Source organism: Dromiciops gliroides, chromosome 1 (genome assembly GCF_019393635.1).
Source record: "Dromiciops gliroides isolate mDroGli1 chromosome 1, mDroGli1.pri, whole genome shotgun sequence".
Taxonomy (NCBI): domain Eukaryota; kingdom Metazoa; phylum Chordata; class Mammalia; order Microbiotheria; family Microbiotheriidae; genus Dromiciops; species Dromiciops gliroides.
The window spans coordinates 399079159-399100368 of NC_057861.1; positions in this window are offsets into that span (position 1 = coordinate 399079159).

Genomic DNA, 21210 nt, shown 5'->3' on the forward strand with positions numbered 1-21210 from the left:
TGATCCATTGGGATCATAATGTATGGTTTCCGGTATGTCTTGGACCTAGAGAAGGAAATAGCAAACCACTCCAGTATCTTTGCCAAGAAAACCCCAAATGGGGTCACAGAGAGTCAGACATGACTGAAACGACTGAACAACAAATGTCTTGAACCAGCAATATTTGAAGTAAAAATTTTTTTCCCAATAAAAAAGTTTAATCTCCCATTTTAAAAGCCATTTCCTGGAAAGTTCTAATCTGAATCTAATAGGAAATCAAAGGATTTTAATGGATTTAAAGGAGAGATCTTGGAGGTGTTGGTTCTAATCTATGGCTCAAAGCACTAAATTTTTTTTTAAGGGGCAGTGAGGGTTAAGTGCCTTGTCCAGGGACACACAGCTAGTAAGTGTCAAGTGTTTGAGGTCGGATTTGAACTCAGGTCCTCCTGAATACAGGGCTGGTGCTTTATCCACTGTACCACCTAGCTGCTCGCTCAAACCACTAACCTTAACATGTGTATGATTTCTGTGCTTGATATAATCTATTTCTTTCCCCCTTCTCTTTGGCTTCTGTAGGACACAGTAGACATTTGAAAAATATTAATAACTGACTAATCAGTAATATTCCTTCAATGCCAATCTACCACCATCTGGCTTCCTGAATACCAGAATCTTCAGTTTGTGTCTTCCAAAGATTTAAATCTTCCAGAATAAAAGGACTGGAATATTCAGTTTTTAAAGATCATTTTGAAAGGTAACAGGTACTTTTTCACAAACCCCTAAAACTTCTATCTCCACTCTTTGGAAAAAAAATGCTTCAGATGCATCAACTAAAAAGCTCCATGTTGTAAAAACATCAGCATTCTCAGGGGTAGTCATCCTTCATAAAAGGGTTGGGCAAGAGGGTCTCTAAAGACTTTTCAAAATCTTAGATATTAGAATTTTAGCAATAAACTGATGCTAAGGGGACTTGCCTTTGTGCCTTGGTACATTAGAAGTGGCATGGTATAGTGTGGCAGTTCTTAAAGTGTGATCCATGGACCCCTGTGGGTTCCTACAACCCTTTCAGGGAGATCAAAACAATTTTTTTTGGGGGGGGGCAGGGCAATGAAGGTTAAGTGACTTGCCCAGGGTTACACAGCTAGTAAGTGTCAAGTGTCTGAAGCCGGATTTGAACTCAGGTCCTCCTGAATCCAGGGCCAGTGTTTTATCCACTGCGCCACCTAGCTGCCCCCAAAACTATTTTTAATAATTGTTGTTATTCAGTCATTTTTTAGAGTTTTCTTGGAAAAGATACTGGAACAGTTTGCCATTTCATTCTCAAGCTGATTTTACAAATGAGGAAACTGAGGCAAGCAGGGTTAAGTGACTTGCCCAGGGTCACACAGCAAGTCAGCATCTGAAGCCAGATTTGAACTCAGGAAGATGAGTCTTCCTCACTCCAGTCCCAGCATTCTACCTACTGCACCACCTAGTTATCCCATTTTTAAAAATTTAGCTATTGTTTTTATTTAACTATTTTTTCTAAATTAATGTTATTTTATTTTTTTCCAATTACATGTAAAGATAGTTTTCAACTTTCATTTTTGTAAGATTTTGAGTTCCTATGCCCAAAGGGCTATAGAACTGTGCATACCCTTTGATCCAGCAATACCACTGCTAGTTTTATATCCCAGAGACATCCACCAAAAGAGAAAAAAAACCTATTTGTAAGAAAATATTTATAGCAGCTCTTTTTGTGGTGGCTAAGAATTGGAAATCAAAGGAATGCTCATCAGCTGGGGAATGGCTAATCAAGCTGTGGTATGTGATGGTGATGGAATATTATTGTGCTATAAGAAATGACAAGCAAAATGATTTCAGAAAGGCCCGGAAAGACTTGTATGAACTGATGTATAGTGAAGTGAGCAGAACCAAGAGAGCATTTTGCACAGAGACAGCAATATTGTTTGATGAAGAATTGTGACTGACTTAACTATTCTTAATAATACAATGATCCAAGATAATTCCAAAGGACTATTGGTGAAACATATTATTCACCTCCAAAGAAAAAACTGATATTGATAGAACACAGACTGAATCATTCTATTCATTTTTTTCTTTTATTCAAGTTTTCTTGTACAAAATTACTAATATGGTAATGTTTTACATAATCATACATGTTTAACCCATATTTGATTGCTTACCACCTGGGGGGGGATGGGAGGGAGGGAAGGAGGGATAAAAATTGGAACTCAAAACTATGAATAAAAATGTTTATTATTAAAAAAAAGTTTAAGTTCCATTTTTTTCCTTCCTTCCTTTCCCTCCCCCTTCCCTAAGACAAGAAGCAATCTGATACAGGTTATATATGTACAATTATTTAACTATTATTTTACATAGTATTAAGATGTTATTTACTTATTAAAATAGTCCTCCTCATTTTAACTGCATATCTAGATGAGGCCAGGTTTTCTTCATATATGTTAGCCAAAATATTACAACAGATTTAATGTAGAAGCAGATCTGAGAATCCAGCTCTAATCTTAAGCCACACATTAAAGGGATTTGAAAAGACGTATAAAATAATGCCATTCTTTTCACTTAATTTATTTTTGTTTTGGAAAATATAGTATTTTTCATAAAATATGTTATTAATGTTAACATGTAATGAGTTTATTATTCTTATTTTAAAATGAATTAATATCTACTTTAACTTCTAATGTGGTAACTATCATGAGATATAATCAGAGGCATGTTGCATCCAGTTCCAACCAGCACAAGAGAGCCAGTTGTTTCATTGTGAGTAGTTATACCTTTAGAACAGGCAAATGCTACAAATCCTGGCATGATTCATTGATTTGTTGATTGTTTAGACTTATGAAGGTATTGGAGAAAATATTGATAATATAAATTAAACTTAAAAATGTGTCCCCACCCCCAAAGGCCAGTTGTAAAACATTTATCGGTACACTGCTGGATATTACCCACATAAACCAAAGGTCTTTGTGACCCTCAATAATTTTGAGAAGCACAAAATGGTTTTGACAGCAAAAAGTTTAAGAACCGCTGGTGTGTTCTGAAGATTGTTGGACCTGGAATCACAAGACTTGATTTCATATCCCAGCTCTGACTTGCTGTGTGATCACCACTGAGTCATTTAACATCTTTGGGTCTCAATTTCCTTATATCAAAAGTGGGTATAACGCTTGCACTACCTACCATACAGAGTTGTTATAAGGCAAGAATTTTGTTTGTTATATCATGCTATGTAAAAGTGAGTTTTTATTATTTACTAGATTTTCTAAAAATTGATATCTTGACCATTAGATGTTTCTCTGTGAAATTCTCTGGTTATTATTATCTACAATTTGCTCCTATTATTTGGATCTTAAAAAAAGAAAAAGGTTATCTTATCTACCCAAATATTGAGAAAATAATGTTTTTATCTTTTGTGTTTGGAAAACCCTAGTGTTTCTCAGCCTTACAGTTTTATAAAAAGGTCTAGAGGGTTCCTTGACCAAAACAAAAAGTTGTTGATAATCCTTGACACCCCCCCCATCCCCCACCCTGCCTTGTGGTCTTCCATGCAGGAGTAGTATAAAGGAAGCCTGTATTTCTCCAAGTGCTCTGAACCTGCATAGCTATAGCTAGCAAAGTTGGGGAATAAACTTGCTACACATTAGAGCTTAAATGCAAACTTCTGGGAAAACAGGACTCCATATGGATTCAGAAGGACATAGCGCTACCCTCTCCCATCCCCTTGATGCTCATAGGTGGCAACCTTTCCTTTCCCTTCCTAAATGTCTCTCCATCATTATAGGGGTTAGGCTCCCCTTCTTGTTATTTACCCTCATTATGATATCATTGGTCTTCGTTGGTACAATTCTGCAAATGACCAGCCCAATTTCAGGTAGAGTGATTGTGGTAGTTTCCTTTTCTATTCTGGTACCATGACACTTGCCTATTGACCAATCTTAATCCTCCACTTATTTCAGTCTGGGCAGAGAGGTAGGACAACTAGAACAGAATGTTGTTTACATTGCCAGATGTGGCCATTCTAGCAAGTGTTTTTGAGACTGGCTGCTTAACTGGTTTACTTTGGGAGGGTTCAATATACGAGGAACCTTCTCTTTGTGAGGGAGAGTTTTCAATATGAGGATGGGGTGGGGTAGGAAGGAAAGCACTGTGATGTAAAAACAAAAGCTATCAGTAGAAGTAATTTTACAAGTGAAAAATGAGTCTGTGGCTTCATAAAAATAAATAAAAATAAAGCTGAAGCTTATAACATTATTTCTCCTAGCTTCCAGAAAGTTTTATTTAGCCTCATATTTGCTACTGGAGCAGATGTAAAGGTAGAAAAGGGAGGAAGGGAACACACATTTATTAAGCACCTACTATGGAATAAGTGCTTTACAACTATTATCTCATTTGATCCTTATAACAACCATGGTGCAATTATAGGTGCAATTATCATCCCCACTTACAGTTGAGAAAACTGAGGCAAACAGAGGGTAAGTGATTTGTCCAAGGACCCACAGATAGTAAGTGTCACATGCCAGATTTAAATTGAAGTCTTTTTGACTCCAAGTCTAGTACTTTATCTACTATGTCACCTAGAAGCAGTGAGCAAACCTCTGTGCTAATAAATAATCGATTACACACAATATATACATTTAGCTGATGGCACAATATATTGGAGATTTGACAGAAATGTTCACTTAACTGAAAGGTTGGTTTCTTATTGGTCAAAAATCAATCAAGGAATCCTCACAATGATGTATGCATAGAGTCAGGTAATTGTCAATCTTGAAAATAATTGGTATCCATTCATATTTTAAATTATTTTTTACTTTACTTTTGGAATGTTGTTTACTGTGGATAATTGGATAAAACTGTGAACTTTGTGGAAATATAGTGAAAGTGTTAATGATGAAATCTACAATACATATTCACAAACATAACCTCATTTGGTATATGTGTATGTAAATACATACATACACACTGACATATTTATTTAAAGTTTGATTCCCATAAACCCAACAAAAAAGAGTGAAATTTTAATTCGATAACTAATTCAATAACCCTGGGAATGCAGAGACAATAAGCTCCTTAGTATCGGGATCTATTAGAGCAATGCAATATATAAATTCTAGGCAATTTGAGCAGAGAGAGAACATTAATAGTTAAGGAGATAAGAGAAGGTTTCTTCACACAGAGACCAATCAGACACTAGTAATAGTAGGCCTCCACCAGTCACAGATGACCATGGATCAGCGCCTTGAAGAGCCACAGGCCACAGTGTGGCTGTGCAGTCCTATATGGGAGCCGCAGCTCCTAAGTGACTTATAACCGCTAACTGCTGCATCCTGTGTTGTATCTACCCCATGAGGAGTAGCTGGAGTGTCCTCTCCAGGGCGCTGGCCTGGGCAGATCAATATGGAAAACAAGCTGTTGCCCATGCAGCAGGTTTTCCCTCTCTGTGATATTGGTGGATCCAAAGGAGAGGCACAGCCAATACAGTTTGGCACCAGTGCTGCCACAGGAGTTGCCAGAGGGATGTGATGTCCAACATCCAACTGCCTAAGGGACTCCAACTCCTGATTTTTCCTTGGGGTTTACTCCTGAAGCCTCTCCCATATATGGGTATAGCCGCAAGGCAGAGGAGGTTTAAAATCAGGGTTTCCTTCCCCTAGGCCGGTTGTCTGCCAAGGCTAATGAGCCCCACCTGCCCAATAATCAGACACTAAGCACATATTAAATACCTTATGTGGATCAGATCTTGTGCTAGGCACTGGGAATAGCGAGACAAAACTGCAACAATCCTTGGCCTTGGGGAGCTTACATTCTATTTGGGGAGACTGCACACAAATGTAGGTATGTAGAAAACATATAAACTGATTTGGGGGAGCGTTAGTAGTTGGGGTATCAGGAAATATAGAAAGTACAAATTCAGTTGAGGTTTTTTTGTTTTATTTTGTTTTTTGTGAGGCAATTGGGGTTAAGTGACTTGCCTAGGGTCACACAACTAGTAAATGTTGTGTCTGAAGCTGGATGTGAACTCAGGTCCTCTTGACTCCAGGGCCAGTGCTCTATCCACTACACCACCTAGCTACCCCTATTCAGTTGAGTTTTGAAGGGATTCTAAAGTGTTGGAGGTGAAGATAAAGTCCACTCCTGGAATGAGGGATACAGTATATAAACATGGAGATAGGACTTGTAATTATGTATGAGAAACAGCAAGAGAATTAGATTAGAAAATATGAATTTGTAGTGAACCCAGTAGAAGAAAGATTCATCTGGGTGGCTCAATGGATAGAGTGCTGGCCCTGGAGTCAGGAAAACTTGAGTTCAAATCTGGTCCCAGATACTTACTAGCTGTGTGACTGTGGGCAAGTCACTTAACCCTGTTTGCCTCAGTTTCCTCATTTATAAAATGAGCTGGAGAAAGAAATGGCAAACCACTCCAGTATCTCTGCCAAGAAAACCCCAAAGTGGATCACAGAGAGTTGGACATGAGTATAACAGTAGGAGAAAAGCATGAGGATTGTGTGTGTGTGTGTGTGTGTGTGTGTGTGTGTGTGTGTGTGTGTCTGTTTTGTAAGGGGTATAGATTGGTAGAGTGAGAATGGCAGTAGATGGGACAAGGGCTTTAAGGTGAAAGACAGTACACAGTTGAACTTACAAACTAGATGGTTGAGCCCATGAAAAGAAAAAGCGAGGCCAGAACAGGAGTGATAGACTGGGAAAATAGGGGGGAAAGGAGTGACTGGAAGTTTCTGTAGAAAGAAATAGAGTAGGGAGGAGTGTGGCAGAGGGAGGGATGGAAGGATAGGAGATAACAGCTCAACAACACATTTCAAATGATAATAGCTATCTTCAGTTTGGGTTTACTTTTAAAGCTCCCGATGTACAGGATTATGGGGAGCCTAAAAGTCAGTCGAGGTTTTATATTTTATTTTAGAGGGAATAGAGAAACAATGAAGGTTTTTAGGGGGCAGCTAGGTGGTGCAGTGGACAAAGCACTGGCCCTGGAGTCAGGAGGACCTGAGTTCAAATCCAGCCTCATACACTTGACACTTACTAGCTGTGTGACCCTGGGCAAGTCACTTAACCCTCATTACCCTGCACAAAAAACCAAAACAAAACAAAAATGAAGGTTTTTGAGCATAGGAATGATGCAGTCAGACCTATGCTATAGAAAGATTATTTTGTATAAGACCCTAGAGAACCATAAAAAATTGGAGTTGGGGGACATACTTGGGGTCATGCAGTGGGTGACTGTCTTGTATCTGACGACAGGTTTTGGCTGGGATTCCCCTGGGTTCAGGGTGGATGCTTTGTCCACTGTGTCACCTAGTTGCCCCATGATGACTTCTTTAGGGTTAAATTGAGGGGTGAGGGGAATGCACTGGGGGTGGGGGAAGAGCAGAGGTGAAATCCTACATGAAAGAAACAGGAAAAGGCTTATGGAGTGGGGGAAAAGATGGGGGAAGAACAGGGCTACTGCTTTACACTCATCAGATGCTTTACACTCATCAGAAAAAGTTAAAAGACCTTAAACTCATCAGAGTTGCCTCAAGGAGGGACTAAGACACACACACACACACACACACACACTCACACACACTCACACACACTCACACACTCAACTGGGTGGAGTAATCTATTTAATCTGGGCAGTAAATGAGCCTAACACTCATCAGAATTGGCTCAAAGACCTCAATCTCATTAGAATTGGCTCAAGGAGGGAATAACCTACACACTCAATTGGGTAGAGTAATCTATCTAACCCCGTAGGAGGGTAGGAGGGGAAGGGGATAAAGAGAGAGGGGCAAAAGAAGGAAGGGAAGATAGGGGGAGGGAACAGACAGAAGCGAATCCCTTTTGAAGAGGGATAGGATGAAAGAAGATGGATAATATAATAAATATCATGGGGAAGTGAATAGGATGGAAGGGAAGGGAAACAGTTAAAAATAGTAATCATGAAAAAGAGAAAAGGGGGGGGGAAATTATACAAAATTATTTATAGCAACTCTTTGTGGTGACTAAGAATTGAGAACCAAGGGAATGTCCATCAATTGAGGAATGACAGAAGAAGCTGTGGTATATGATTGTGGTGGAATGGTCTTGTGCTATAGGAAATGACAAACAGGATGATCCCAGAAAAACCGGGAAAGACTCATGAACTGATATATAATGAAGTGAGCAGAGCTGGGAGGACAATGTGCATAGTGACAGCAGTATTGTTTAATGAGCAATTGTGAATGACTTAACTACTCTCAGAAATGCAATGATCCAAGACAATCCCAAGGGACTAGTGACGAAGTTTACTATCCACCCCCATAGAAAGAACTGATAAAAAGAGCACTTGTGGATTGTATAAAAATAACCTGGTTGATGTCTTGTGGAGGGGGGAAGAAAGGGAGGGAGGGAGAAAATTTTGGAACTCTAAATATGTAACTGGAAAAAATAAAATAAATGTTTGTTGGAAAGATTATTTTGGAAGCTGTATAGAAGATAGTTGGGAGAAAGAGACTGGAAGCTGAGAGATCTGTTACCAGGCCATTCCAATAATCCAGGTGAGGGGCATAAGAAGGACTTGAAATGGGGCAAGTCAAATGAATAGAGAAAAGAGAACACATATGAGATATATTCCCAACCACACTTGAAAATTGACTCAATATAAGGTATGAGGGAAAGGGAGAGTCCAAGGATTATTATGAAGTTACAAGCTTGAGTTAAATGGAAGGATTCTGGTGCCCTCAATCAAAATAATGGGGTTTCTAGGGAGGGAAGGTTTAGATGGGGATGATGACAATTTTTGACATACGGAATTTCAGATGTAAATGCAACATCCAGATTGGAATGTCTTATAGATATCTAATGATGTGGGACTGGAGACAAGGAAAGAGATCAGGGCTGGATATGTAGATTTGATACTCACTTGTGTAAGAAATGATAAATGTGACAAAAACTGCTGGGAAAACTGGAAGATAGTATGGCAGAAATTAGGCATAGACCAACATCTTACACCTTATACTAAAATAAGGTCAAAATGGATACATGATTTAGACATAAGAGGTGATACCATAGGTAAATTAGGAGAGAAAGGAATAGTGTACCTATCAGATCTTTGGAAAGGAAAACAGTTTTTGACCAAACAAGAGATAGAGTATATTATAAAATGCAAAATGGATTATTTTGATTATATTAAATTAAAAAATTTTTTGTACAAACAGAAGCAATGCATCCAAAATTAGAAGGGAGGCAGAAAGCTGGGAAACAATTTTTGTGGTCAGTACTTTTGATAAAGGCCTCATCTCTAAAATATATAGGGAACTAAATCAAATTTATAAGAATCCAAGTCATTCCCCAATTGAGAACTGGTCAAAGGATATGAACAGGCAGTTTTCTGATGAAGAAACCAAAGCAATCTATTCCCATATGAAAAAATGCTCTAAATCTCTAATGATTAGAGAGATGCAAATTAAAACAACTCTGAGGTACCACCTGACACCTATCAGATTGGCTAAAATGACAAAAAAGGAAGATAATAAATGTTGGAGAGGCTGTGGGAAAATTGGAACATTAATCCATTGTTGGTGGAGCTGTGAGCTGATCCAACCATTCTGGAGAGCAATTTGGAATTATGCCCAAAGGGCAATAAAGCTGTGCATACCCTTTGACCCAGCAATCCCACTTTTAGGTCTTTTGCCCAAAGAAATCATGGAAGGGGGAAAGGGACCCACATGTACAAAAATATTTATAGCTGCTCTTTACGTGGTAGCAAGGAATTGGAAGTTGAGGGGGTGCCCATCAATTGGGGAATGGCTGGACAAGTTGTGGTATATGAATACAATGGAATACTATTGTGCTGTAAGAAATGATGAGCAGGAAGAGTTCAGAGAAACCTGGAGGGTCTTACGTGAGCTGATGATGAGTGAGATGAGCAGAACCAGAAGAACATTGTACACAGTATCATCAACATTGAGTGTTGACCTACTGTGATGGACTATATTCTTCTCACCAATGCAATGGTACAGAAGAGTTCCAGGGAACTCATGATAGAAGAGGATCTCCAAATCCAAGAAAAAAAAAGAAAGAAAGAACTGTGGAGTATAGATGCTGATTGAACCATATTATTTCTTTTGTTTTGGGTGCTGTTGTTTTTTTTTTTCTATTTTGAGGTTTTGCATCACTGCTCTGATTCTTTCTCTTGTAACAGGATTAATGCAGAAATAGGATTAATGTTATTATGTGTATATATATGTGTGTGTATATATCTATATCTATATCTATATGTATAGAGATATATAGATATAACCTATATCAGATTACCTGCTGTCTAGGGGACGGGGGAGGAAGGGAGAAAAATCTGAAATTGTAAAGCACATATAAACAAAAGTTGAGAACTCTCTTTACATGTAACGGAAAAAATAAAATACCTCATACATTAAAAAAAAAAGAAATGATAAATGAATTGTTTGAGGATGGGGTAGGAGTCAATAATATCATTCAGAAAGGTAGAAAAATAGAAGGGAAAATAGAAGATGGATTAGAACAGAGCCTTACGGTCAGGTGTATGCTGGGAAATGAATAACAAGTAGCTTTCTAGAAAAAAATAGTGCTCACAACACAGTTTTAAGATTAATTTGCATTAACATTTTCTTAAATCTAGAAATCAACAAAATAATAAATTAGTCCCTGATTTGTAGTTTTGTCAGTTTCTAAGGAATAAATGCTTATGCTGAAAATTTAATAATTGACTTTTGTGAATCACTTTGAGCTCCTCCAGTACAACCCTGATTAGGAGATACTCAAAGAAAAGAGAGATTGAGGATGGCCCAGCAAGGAAGCCTAGAAAGTAATAATTAAATAGGTAGGATCTATACCTAGGTGTGGGTGATTTATGGCTCTATGAGTGAAAAGTGTTCCTGGCCCTAAGGCTGTGTACTGGACAAAAAACAGAAACAGAAATAAGCAGTAGTTGTGTCCCTCTGATCCCATTGCAGATCAATATATCAGATTCATGTCAAAGCCCAGCCTTACAGATTAGTACCCAGGACAGGGAGCTCATATCAGTGGGGAGCCTGAAGTTTTGTCATTGTGGATCCACAGAGCCTCTGGCTCACTAACGGGAGATGGGGACCAGGAATAGTCTCTTGGAGCTTCTCTCAGGGGCAGGCCTATGGTTGTGTTATCCAAACCTAAATCAGAGTTGGGAACTTTCAAAGTTCAGACGAGAAAGATAGTAATAGTCCCAGATCAGGCTGCTTTACGTTCACTGAAAACTTACTGATCCATGACCTGAGCTGACCCTGTGATCCTTAAAGAATACAGCACTAAATACACAGAGAAAACAATAGAGAATACAATACAGAATCAAATAAGTTCCAGATATCCTCTCTAGAAATTCATAGGGCCTAGATTTAACATAAAATCCCCACTCAAGAAGTAAGGCTGGAAGAATGATTAAACAAACCAACAAAATGCTCCCACCATAAAGTGATATTATAGTGACAACGATGTCAGAAACACAAATGCATGAGAATTACTCTCAAACATCTACAAAGCCTTAAAGAAAGACATAGCTTGGACACAAATTCAGTGAGAATTTTCAGAGGACATAAAGTAAGAGATTAAAAAGGAATTCAAAATTATATTATAAATAAAACATAAGTGCTAGAAAAAAATTAGGAAAGAATTCAGTGCTATACAGTAGAGGAAAAACTTGGAAGGAAAATTAACACAAGAAATACAAAACAAGCAGATTCCTTGAAAGTCCGAATGGACCAGACATAAGCTAATGACTCCATGAGACAACACAAAATATTAAATCCAAAGATTGAAAAAAAGAAGAAAATGTAAGATATTCCCTATAAAAAGCAACTGACCTAAAAACAGATCAAGAAAATATGATTTAAGAATTATTGGACTACTTGAAAATCTACAACAAAAAAAGAACCTGTATATCATATTTTAAAAATATTTATACTAAAATCCTCTTCTCAATCCACACCCACCATAGAGCTTGTTTCGCTTCTAATTCTTCCCTGAGTCTTCTCTCCATTCCCTCCTATTTCCTCCTGTTTGCTTCCTTATTGAGTTGAATGTGTTTTGATACCAAAATTTTAATATATGTACATGTGTGTTCTACTCTCCTTTTACCAGTTCAGCTAAGTGATATTGACAGACATATGGTATATATATATAGATATACACATATTATATATATATATATATATATGTATATGTATACATATATATTTTCTTAGCTGGTATCTTTATAAAAGTTGACCAAGTATTAGGACAGAAAAGCAGAAATTTAAAAAAAATCTTTCCCTGAAAAAATTCAATTACAATTATATTCCATGAAGATACTTAATTGTAGACTAAATAATTTATTCCTAGAGAATTAGTAGGTTAAAGAACAAAACATAGAAACAATAGATAACTTCATGAAAGATAACAATGAGGCGATGTATCAACATTTTTGGGATGTAGCCAAAATAGTCTTTTGGTCTAAATTTGTATATCCAAACACTTTCATCAACCAAAGAGAGATTGAATGTATCAATGAATTGATCAGGCAAAGAAAATAAATAAATAAATGAATAAAATGAAACTAGAAGAACCACAAATTTTAAAAAACCCTATGAAAGTAGAAATTCTAACAGTAAAAGAAGAGATTCACAAAACTGAAAGCAAAATCCCTATTCAATTAATAAATAAAACTAGGAACTAGGTTTTTTTTAAAAATCAAAATGAATAAACTATATTATGGGCTAATTTGATTTTTAAAAAAGAAACCCAAATTACCAGTATAAAAATGAAAAAGCAGAATTTACAACAATGATGAAATAAAGGAAATTATTAATAATTATTTTGCCTAGGTGTATGCCAATAAACCCAACAACCTAAATGAAATGGATGAATATACACAAAATATAAAATGTTCTTATTAATAGAATAAGAAATATAGAATGAAAATAACCCAATCTCAGAAAAAGAAATTGATTAGGCCATAAAGGAATTCCCAAAGGACTCTTCCATCTCACATACCCCTGAGATCAGATGGATTTAAAGTCAAATTCTATCAAACATTCAAAGAAAAATTGATCCCAACATTGCACAAACTGCTTGAGAAAAGAGCAGAAAGGATCCTATTTAATTCCTTCTATGGTACAAATATTGTACTGATACCTTAACCAGGGATATTCAAACACAGAAAATTCAAACTATAGAACAATATCTCTAGTGAATATTGATGCAAAAATTCAAAATAGGATATTAGTAAAGAGACTACAGCAATGTATAACAAAGACTATATAGTATGACTAAGTTGGATTTATACCAGGAATTCAGTTTTGCTTCAATATGAGGAAAACTATAAACATAAAATACCATATTAATAACAAGAAGAACAAAAATTATATGCTTTTTCATTAGATGTAGAAAACACTTGACAAGATACAATATCTCATTTTATTAAAAACACTGGAGAAACACAGGAATAAATAGATTTTTCTAAAAAGAACATAATCAAGAACAATCATATGTAGTAAACAGATGAACTAGATTCTTTTCCAATAAGATCAGGGTAAAGAAATATTATATATTATTACCATGATTGTTATAATCATCATCACTGATATGATCCTAGGAATGTTAGCTAAAGTAATAAAATTATTAAAATAAAATGAAGAATTAACACAGGCAAAGAAGAAACAAAATAATCACTTTTGCCAGATGACAGAATGTTTTCAAGAATCCTTCAATCAACTAAAATTTTTTAACAATTAACAATTTCAGCAAAGTTGCAAGACAAATGTTAGAAGGGCTACCGGAAGAGAGGTACACTAGTAAAATGTTGGTGGGAGTTGTGAATTGGTCATAGTCATTCAGGATAGCAATTCTGAACTATGCTTAAAATGTTATTGAACTTTGCATGTCCTTTGACCCAGTGAACCAATTACTAGGACCGTACCTGAAAGAGATCAAAGACAGAGGAAAGGACTCACATGTACAAAAATATTTATAGTAGTGGTAGAAAAGAATTAGAAAATACCAGGGTGCCCATCAATTTAGAAATGGCTGAACAAATTATGGTAAATGAATGTAATGGAATGTAATTTGCCACAGAATGATAAATATGTAGTTTCAGAGAAATCTGGAAAGATTTTTATGAACTGATGCAGAATTAGCAGAACTAGAACAATTTATACAATAACAACATTTGAAAGATGAACAACTCTAACACCTAAGAATTTAATTCAATTCAATCATTCAATGACCAACCTCAATTCAAGAGGATCAATGATGAAGCATGCTACCTGTTTCCTGACAGAGAAGTGATAGAGTCAGAGTGCAGAATGAGATATACATTTTTTGGATATGACCAATATGGGAATATATTTTCTTTGACTATGACTAGGGGGCCTATTTCACAGTAGAGGATTACAAAACTGAATGAAAGATATAATCCCATTTTGTGTATTGTTTGTTGACCATAAAAAATATTTTTTTCTTTTTCAAAGCAAAATGTCATCTTAAAGGCTTTCTTTAAAAAAAAATGCTTACTACCTCTGGGATGGACTGAGGTTTAAATAGGGTAGAAGAAGAAAACTGAAAAGATGAAAAACTCCCCTTTCCTATAGTCATTTATATGTTTTAAAGGCAGAGTAGATAAAATAATTATTAAAATTACTTGAAAGATATAACTATTGTGATAACCTTGTTCAATGATCTTCTGATGATTTCTATGAAAACAGGCATAATATAGGGAGATATATTTTCCCCAAACATTGTTCATCATTGTGATGGAGGAGATTGAGCATAGATTCCAAGTTGAAAAGAGTTTCCCTACTGATAGTGTGGTCCTCTAGATATTATTGATTATATTAATCCCTAAAATATTAGAGCCTCTGAAGTGATAATTTATAATAACTCCAAAGTTAGGACTAACTAATCATACATGAAAAACTGAATGGATGAAAAATGTCTATTGTCACCTATAGAATTGAATCCTCAGGGTGCAAACGGCACCAGTCCTGAAGAGGAGAGTGGGAGTGATTTAGACTGCCTTTGAGAAATAGAATCATTCCTTTGATGACTTCCGGGCTTCCCCTGAAATGAAAGTCCAATAAAAATGTCAGTATCTTCTCAGTGATGTTGTATGACTTTGAGTCATGGAACATAGCAGTCTCTGAATAACTGAAGTTGAGGATCACCTAAAGGGAATGCATGGTAGATGGGAGCTGGGTGCTATATGTTATAAACAAAGAATTACATGGGTGCTGCACTGTACTGGATGTCATCAAAGAAAGTTATGATTAAAAAAGATGAATCCATCAACAAAGAATGCATGAATGGATGAAAAGGCATTTATTAAGTGCCTACTTATGTGCTAGGCACTACACTGGGAACCAGTGACATAATTAGAAAAGTGAGATAGTTCCTGCCCTCAGGAAGCTTAGTTTCTAATAAAGGAAGACAACACATATAGAGGAGTAGTGGTCAGGAAAGGGAGCTTTGTTCTGGGCAGTAACAAGGATGGTGAGTATAGCCATAGGGCAGTCAAATGTCATGAAGCAAAAGTGGCATTGATTTGGTTTCTGTCCCCAGAGTGAGAGGTAGAAGGGGTTAGGGGAAAGAGAAAGAGAGGGAGTAGACATGGGCAGATAGCAAGATGTTCTAGTTTTCTGGTGAATGAGTGGGTGGGATATGAAGCATATCCTGGGGCTGACTAGATTAATGGAATAGATGAGTTTGTACTCACTCACTCAGTCATTACTCGGGTCAACTCAGCCCTGGGGTAGAGTATTTATATATTTGATTTTTTAAAAAAAGAATGTATTAAATATCTACTATGTGTCAGTCACTGGTAAGTCAGGATAAGGGTAGCTAAGGATAACTGATGGACATCCTTCATATTCCTTGGGTATCCTTACAATACCAAGAGAGTTTGAAGAAGGCATCCAAAATGTTGGGGGGACCACCTATTGTAAATTTAGAGGAGATTGTAGACAAGAATTGCATGGTATTGGCAGATATAGATGGGAGGAGGAAATTCCCTCTATCAATGCAGCTCAGTAACTGTTCCACACCTTTAGTCTTTTTTTTACATCATAAAAGTATTTTTTCCAGTTACATGTAAAGATAGTTTTCAACCTTTGTTTTTATAAGATTTTGAGTTCCAAATTTTTTACCCTCCCTTCCTTTCCCCTCCCCAAGACAGAAAGCAATCTGATATAGGTTAAATATGTACAATCACATTAAACATATTTCTGCATTAGTCATGTTGTGAAAGAAGAATCAGAACAAAAGGGAAAAACTTCAAAAAAGTAAAAAAAAGTAGTAACAGTATGGTTCAATCTGCATTCAGGCTCCACAATTCTTTTTTCTGGATGTGGAGAGCATTTTCTATCATGAGTCCTTTAGGATTGTCTTAGATCATTGTATTTCTGAGAAGAGCCAAATCTATCATGGCTGATCATCACACGATGTTGCTGTTACTGTGTACAATGTTCTCTTGGTTCTGTTCACTTCACTCAGCATCAGTCCACTTAAATATTTACAGGCTTTTCTGAAAACTTCCTGCTCATCATTTCTTATAGCACAATAGTCTTCTATTACATTCATATAACACAACTTGTTAAGTTATTCCCAATTGATGGGCATTCCCTCAATTTCCAATTCTTTGCTACCACAAAGAGAGTTGCTATATTTTTGTACACGTGGGTCCTTTTCCTTTTTTTATGATCTCTTTGGGATACAGACCTAGTCGTGGTATTTCTGGGTCAAAAGGTATGCATAGCCCCATAGCCCTTTGGGCATAATTCCAAATTACTCTACAGAATGGTTGGATCAGTTCAAAACTCCACCAACAATGCATTAGTGTTCCAATTTTTCCACAGCTTTTTTCTGCACCTTTAGTCTTTTTTTTTTTTTTTTGGCAGGGCAATGAGGGTTAAGTGACTTGCCCAAGGTCACACAGCTAGTAAGTATCAAGTGTCTGAGGTCAGATTTGAACTCAGGTCCTCCTCAATCCAGGGCCAGTGCTGTATCCACTGTGCCACTTAGCTGCCCCCAAATATTTCTTGCCCTCAAGGAGCTTATTTTCTATCGAATACCATTTTTTTTTTACTTTTTTTTTTCCTGCACCTTTACTCTTAAAGAAATTCAGGGACATCAAAATTAACTGACTTAATTGTGAGAGACAAGACTTGAATCTAAGTCTTCCTGTCTCTGAAATCAGCATTTTATCCATTCTCCTTTTTACTGCCTCTCTATAAGAACTGATGCATCTACAAAAGGTAGGTGATTGACTCCTTGCTCACTTCTAATAGGATCAAATCCCTTGGGATAGATGCCATCTTATAACCAAAATAAAGGTGAGGTTGTGCCAAACTGGTTCACAGAGTTGGTGGAAGAAACAACTCACTAAAATGATTCCAACGTTTTATAAAAATTCTGAAATGTCAAGGGGGTAATAAGTTCCAAGGCACCAGCATAACTTGTGGAGAAGAGTATCCTCTGCCATTCATTTCATGTTCTAGGAACCCAGTCTTTCTTTCCCTTCTTCCAGGAGCTGCAATGCCAGGTCCCAAGGAGAACAGTCTCATCTTTCATATCTTCAATCTTTTTATAGCTAAAGTGCTCACTAATCCCCAGCCAGTTTAAGGAACCTTCTTGCCCATGAGGCTCTCATTATTGCATCTACAGCCGGCACTCGGCTGGCTTACTCACCTACTTCATTATCATTTGGAATGTCAGCTCCTCTTCCACTCTGACTGCGCCTTTACAGAACACCATCTGCCGCCTCTTCTTCCCTCTGTGTGTGGAGTTGCTTAGTATAGTCATAGGCAGTGGGGGAGAGGCATGAGGGTACTAACAAGCACCACCCAGCACCAGATGTCTATGGCTCATGTTGGAGCAGACTGTTGTTAACCAGTCCTGAAATCCCACAGAACAGTGAAATGGGCATCACCTCCTTCTCCTCCCTCCTTGCTCTCATACAGCACCCCATTTTGGTGACTACGCCTGGTCCATTTGGGGTAACAAATTTGTGAAAAGTACAAGACAACCCTCTATTCGCCATAATTTTTGAACAGCTTGTGCTGTGGGACATGGCAGCTTTTTATGTTTTCTCTATAAGATTCACAAAGTTGGGCTTTCTCTTGGGCTTCTATAATGAGAGGGCACTATCTGGAGGGCAGAGCTGGTAATAATATTAAAGGTTGGTGGTGGTGTAAAATGATGGGGTGGAGGAAGATGGGTGGCTGATGAAGCCACTCTGCTCAGGGATGGGGGCCAGGTACGATTAGAGGGTGCATGGTGGAGGTTTAAGATACTCTAATGTAATTAATAGCCTTGTTTTCTGATGCCTTCATATTTTCCTCCCCCAAAGTTTCTCTATACCCTGGAGCTGATCTAGTCTCCTTTTCTCCTTGTCTTCTCTATCCTGTATCCTTTTGAGACTCTGGCTGCTGAGCTGCCTGGCTCATTCCCATGAATCTCTCCTTCCCCCCCACATCTCTCTGCTAAGGTTTGCTATCTAGGCCCAGATTCAACAATCCTGCCCATCTGTGTCCACTATAGACTTCTCAGAGGCCTCAGGACTCTTAGACTAATTGACTGTTAAAACTAGATTGGGTCTGAGGGATCATTTAGTCCAGGGGTTCTCAACTGGTGGGGGGGGGTCTGTAAACTTATTTTATTGGTTTTTTTTGTTTGTTTTTTTGCAGGGCAATGGGGGTTAAGTGACTTTGCCCATGGTCACACAGCTAGTAAGTTTCAAGTGTTTGAGGCTGGATTTGAACTCAGGTACTCCTGAATCCAGGGCCCATGCTTTATCCACTGCACCACCCAGCCGCACCCCCCCTTTTTTTTGTAAACTTATTTTAATAAACTATTTTGTATCCTAAAATTCTTAGTGCAATTTTAAGTTTCAGTAGCTTAAAACTGCACTAAGACTTTTTGAAATCCTGCATTTCGATATGATTGATTTCCTTTGTAAGCCTTTGTATTTTTTATGCATTTAAAAACATAATTCTGAGAAGGGGTACCTAAGGCTTTTCTAGTCTGCCAGAGGGGTCCATGACACAAAAGATTTTAAGAATCCCTGAGCTAGTCTATCTCCTTTACCTTTTCACACATCCTATTGACATTCTTTCCTAAGTGTGGAAATTCCATCAGTTTCATGCTTCAACAGTCCTCAGAATCAGGCAGGTTGAAGACTCTATCAAAACTCCTCCAAAATTATTTTTTTTACACCAGACCAAAACCTCAAATGGTGGTAAAGGCTTAAGGCCTTCAGGCTTTTCAAAAAAGTCTCCTGACCCGGCAGGATGTCCAGATGGGCCTGGCAGTTCTGGATCTTCAATGGCCAATTTATCCAGAATTGGTCACAGATAAGAAAGAATGACACAGACAACTGGCAGTGGGCTGAGTTGTGCAAGCTTTTCGATTTACTAATTTGTAGTGAGAAGTGCCTTAGCACTTTGTTTAGCACATGGTAGACACTTAATTACTAATATTCTGCTCGTACTTTAAAGTGTCCAGAGTGCTCTACACATATTTTATCCTTATAATAGCCCTAGAAGTTAGGTGTTGTTATTATCCCCATGTTACAGATGAGGAAATGGAGGCACACAGATGTGAAGTGACTTGCCCAGGGTCACAGGACTATTAAGTTTATGAAACTAGATATGAATTCAGGTCTTCCTGTATCCAGGTACAGAGCTTTGTTGACTTGATGTATAACTTCTAGGTAAGTGAAGTCAGCTAACATTAATTAACTACCTGCTATATGCCAGTACTGGGGATACAAAGAAAGGCAAAAACAGTTCCTGCTCTCAAGGATCTCACAGCCTATTGGGGGTAAAAACATACAAAGAACCATGGACAGAGAAGCTATAGACAGGCTAAATCAGGGTGTAGTCTCAGAGGGAGGGAACTAAGATTAAGGAGGCCTGAGAAGGACTTTGTGAAGAAGGGGGGACTTTAGCTGGGACCCGAAGGAAGGCAGGGAAGTTAGGAGGGAGAGAGATGAGAAGGGAGAGAATTCCAGGCATGGGGGAGCAGCCAATGAAAATGCTCTGAGTCAGGAGATGGAGGGTCTTTTTTTTTTGTGGGGCAGTGAGGGTTAAGTGACTTACCCAGGGTCACACAGCTAGTAAGTGTCAAGTTTCTGAGGCTGGATTTGAACTCAGGTCCTCCCGAATCCAGGGTCAGTGCTTTATCCACTTCAATGTTTGAGGAGCAACAAGCAAGCCAGTGTCACTAGATGGTAAATTATGTGACAGGGGGTGTGAAGGGTAAGAAGGATGGAAAGATAGGAAGGGCCAGCTTTTGAAGGACTTTGAACCCCAGGGGTTTTTACATTGGATCATGGATGTATTAGGGAGCCATTGCAGGTTGGTGAGTGAGTGAGTGAGTGAGTGTGTGTGTGTGTGTGTGTGTGTGTGTAGTGGTGGTGGTGCTATGGTCAGCCTATACTTTAGGAAGATTCACAGCTGAGTGGAAGATGGATCAGAGTAGGCAGCCTGCTTAATTGGTTCTACTGGCTAGAGTATTCTCTTTCCTGTACCAGAACCTACTGGAGAAACCAAAGTTACGTTAGAATTTTTTTGGACAGGGTATCAAAGGGAGCAGGATGATTTTAAATGATATTTTTTTATCAAGCAGTAGTGGTTAGTTGTATTCTTCTTCTCCATTTAAGGATATATCCTAGGGAACCAGACTGGAGAATCACATAAAGTCAGTCAGAAGGGAGCTACCAGCGGCCATGCTGCCACAGAAACTCCTCTCCAAACTCCTTGAGGAGTGGCCATCCAGCCTTTGTTTGAAGACCTGTAATGAAGGTCACCCATTATTTCCTGAGAATGAGAACCATTTCACTCTTGGACAGCTGGCTCTAATCGTTAGGAAGATTTTCTTTACATAAAGCCTAAGTTTATCTCTTTGTAACTTCTACCCATTGTTCCTAGTTATGCCCTTTGGTGCTAAGGAGAGCAAGTTAGAGCCCTATTCCATATGGTAATCCTTCAAACACTGGAAGGCAGAAATCTTCCCTACTTAAGTCTTCTCTACTCCAGGCTAATCAACTCCTGTTACCTCAAACAATCCTTTTATGATATAACCTCAGAGCCCTTCACCAAGTTGTCTGCCTTCTTCTGGATGCTACTAATAATAACTAACATTTACGTAGTATCTACTATGGGCCAGGCACTGGGCTAAATGCCTTAC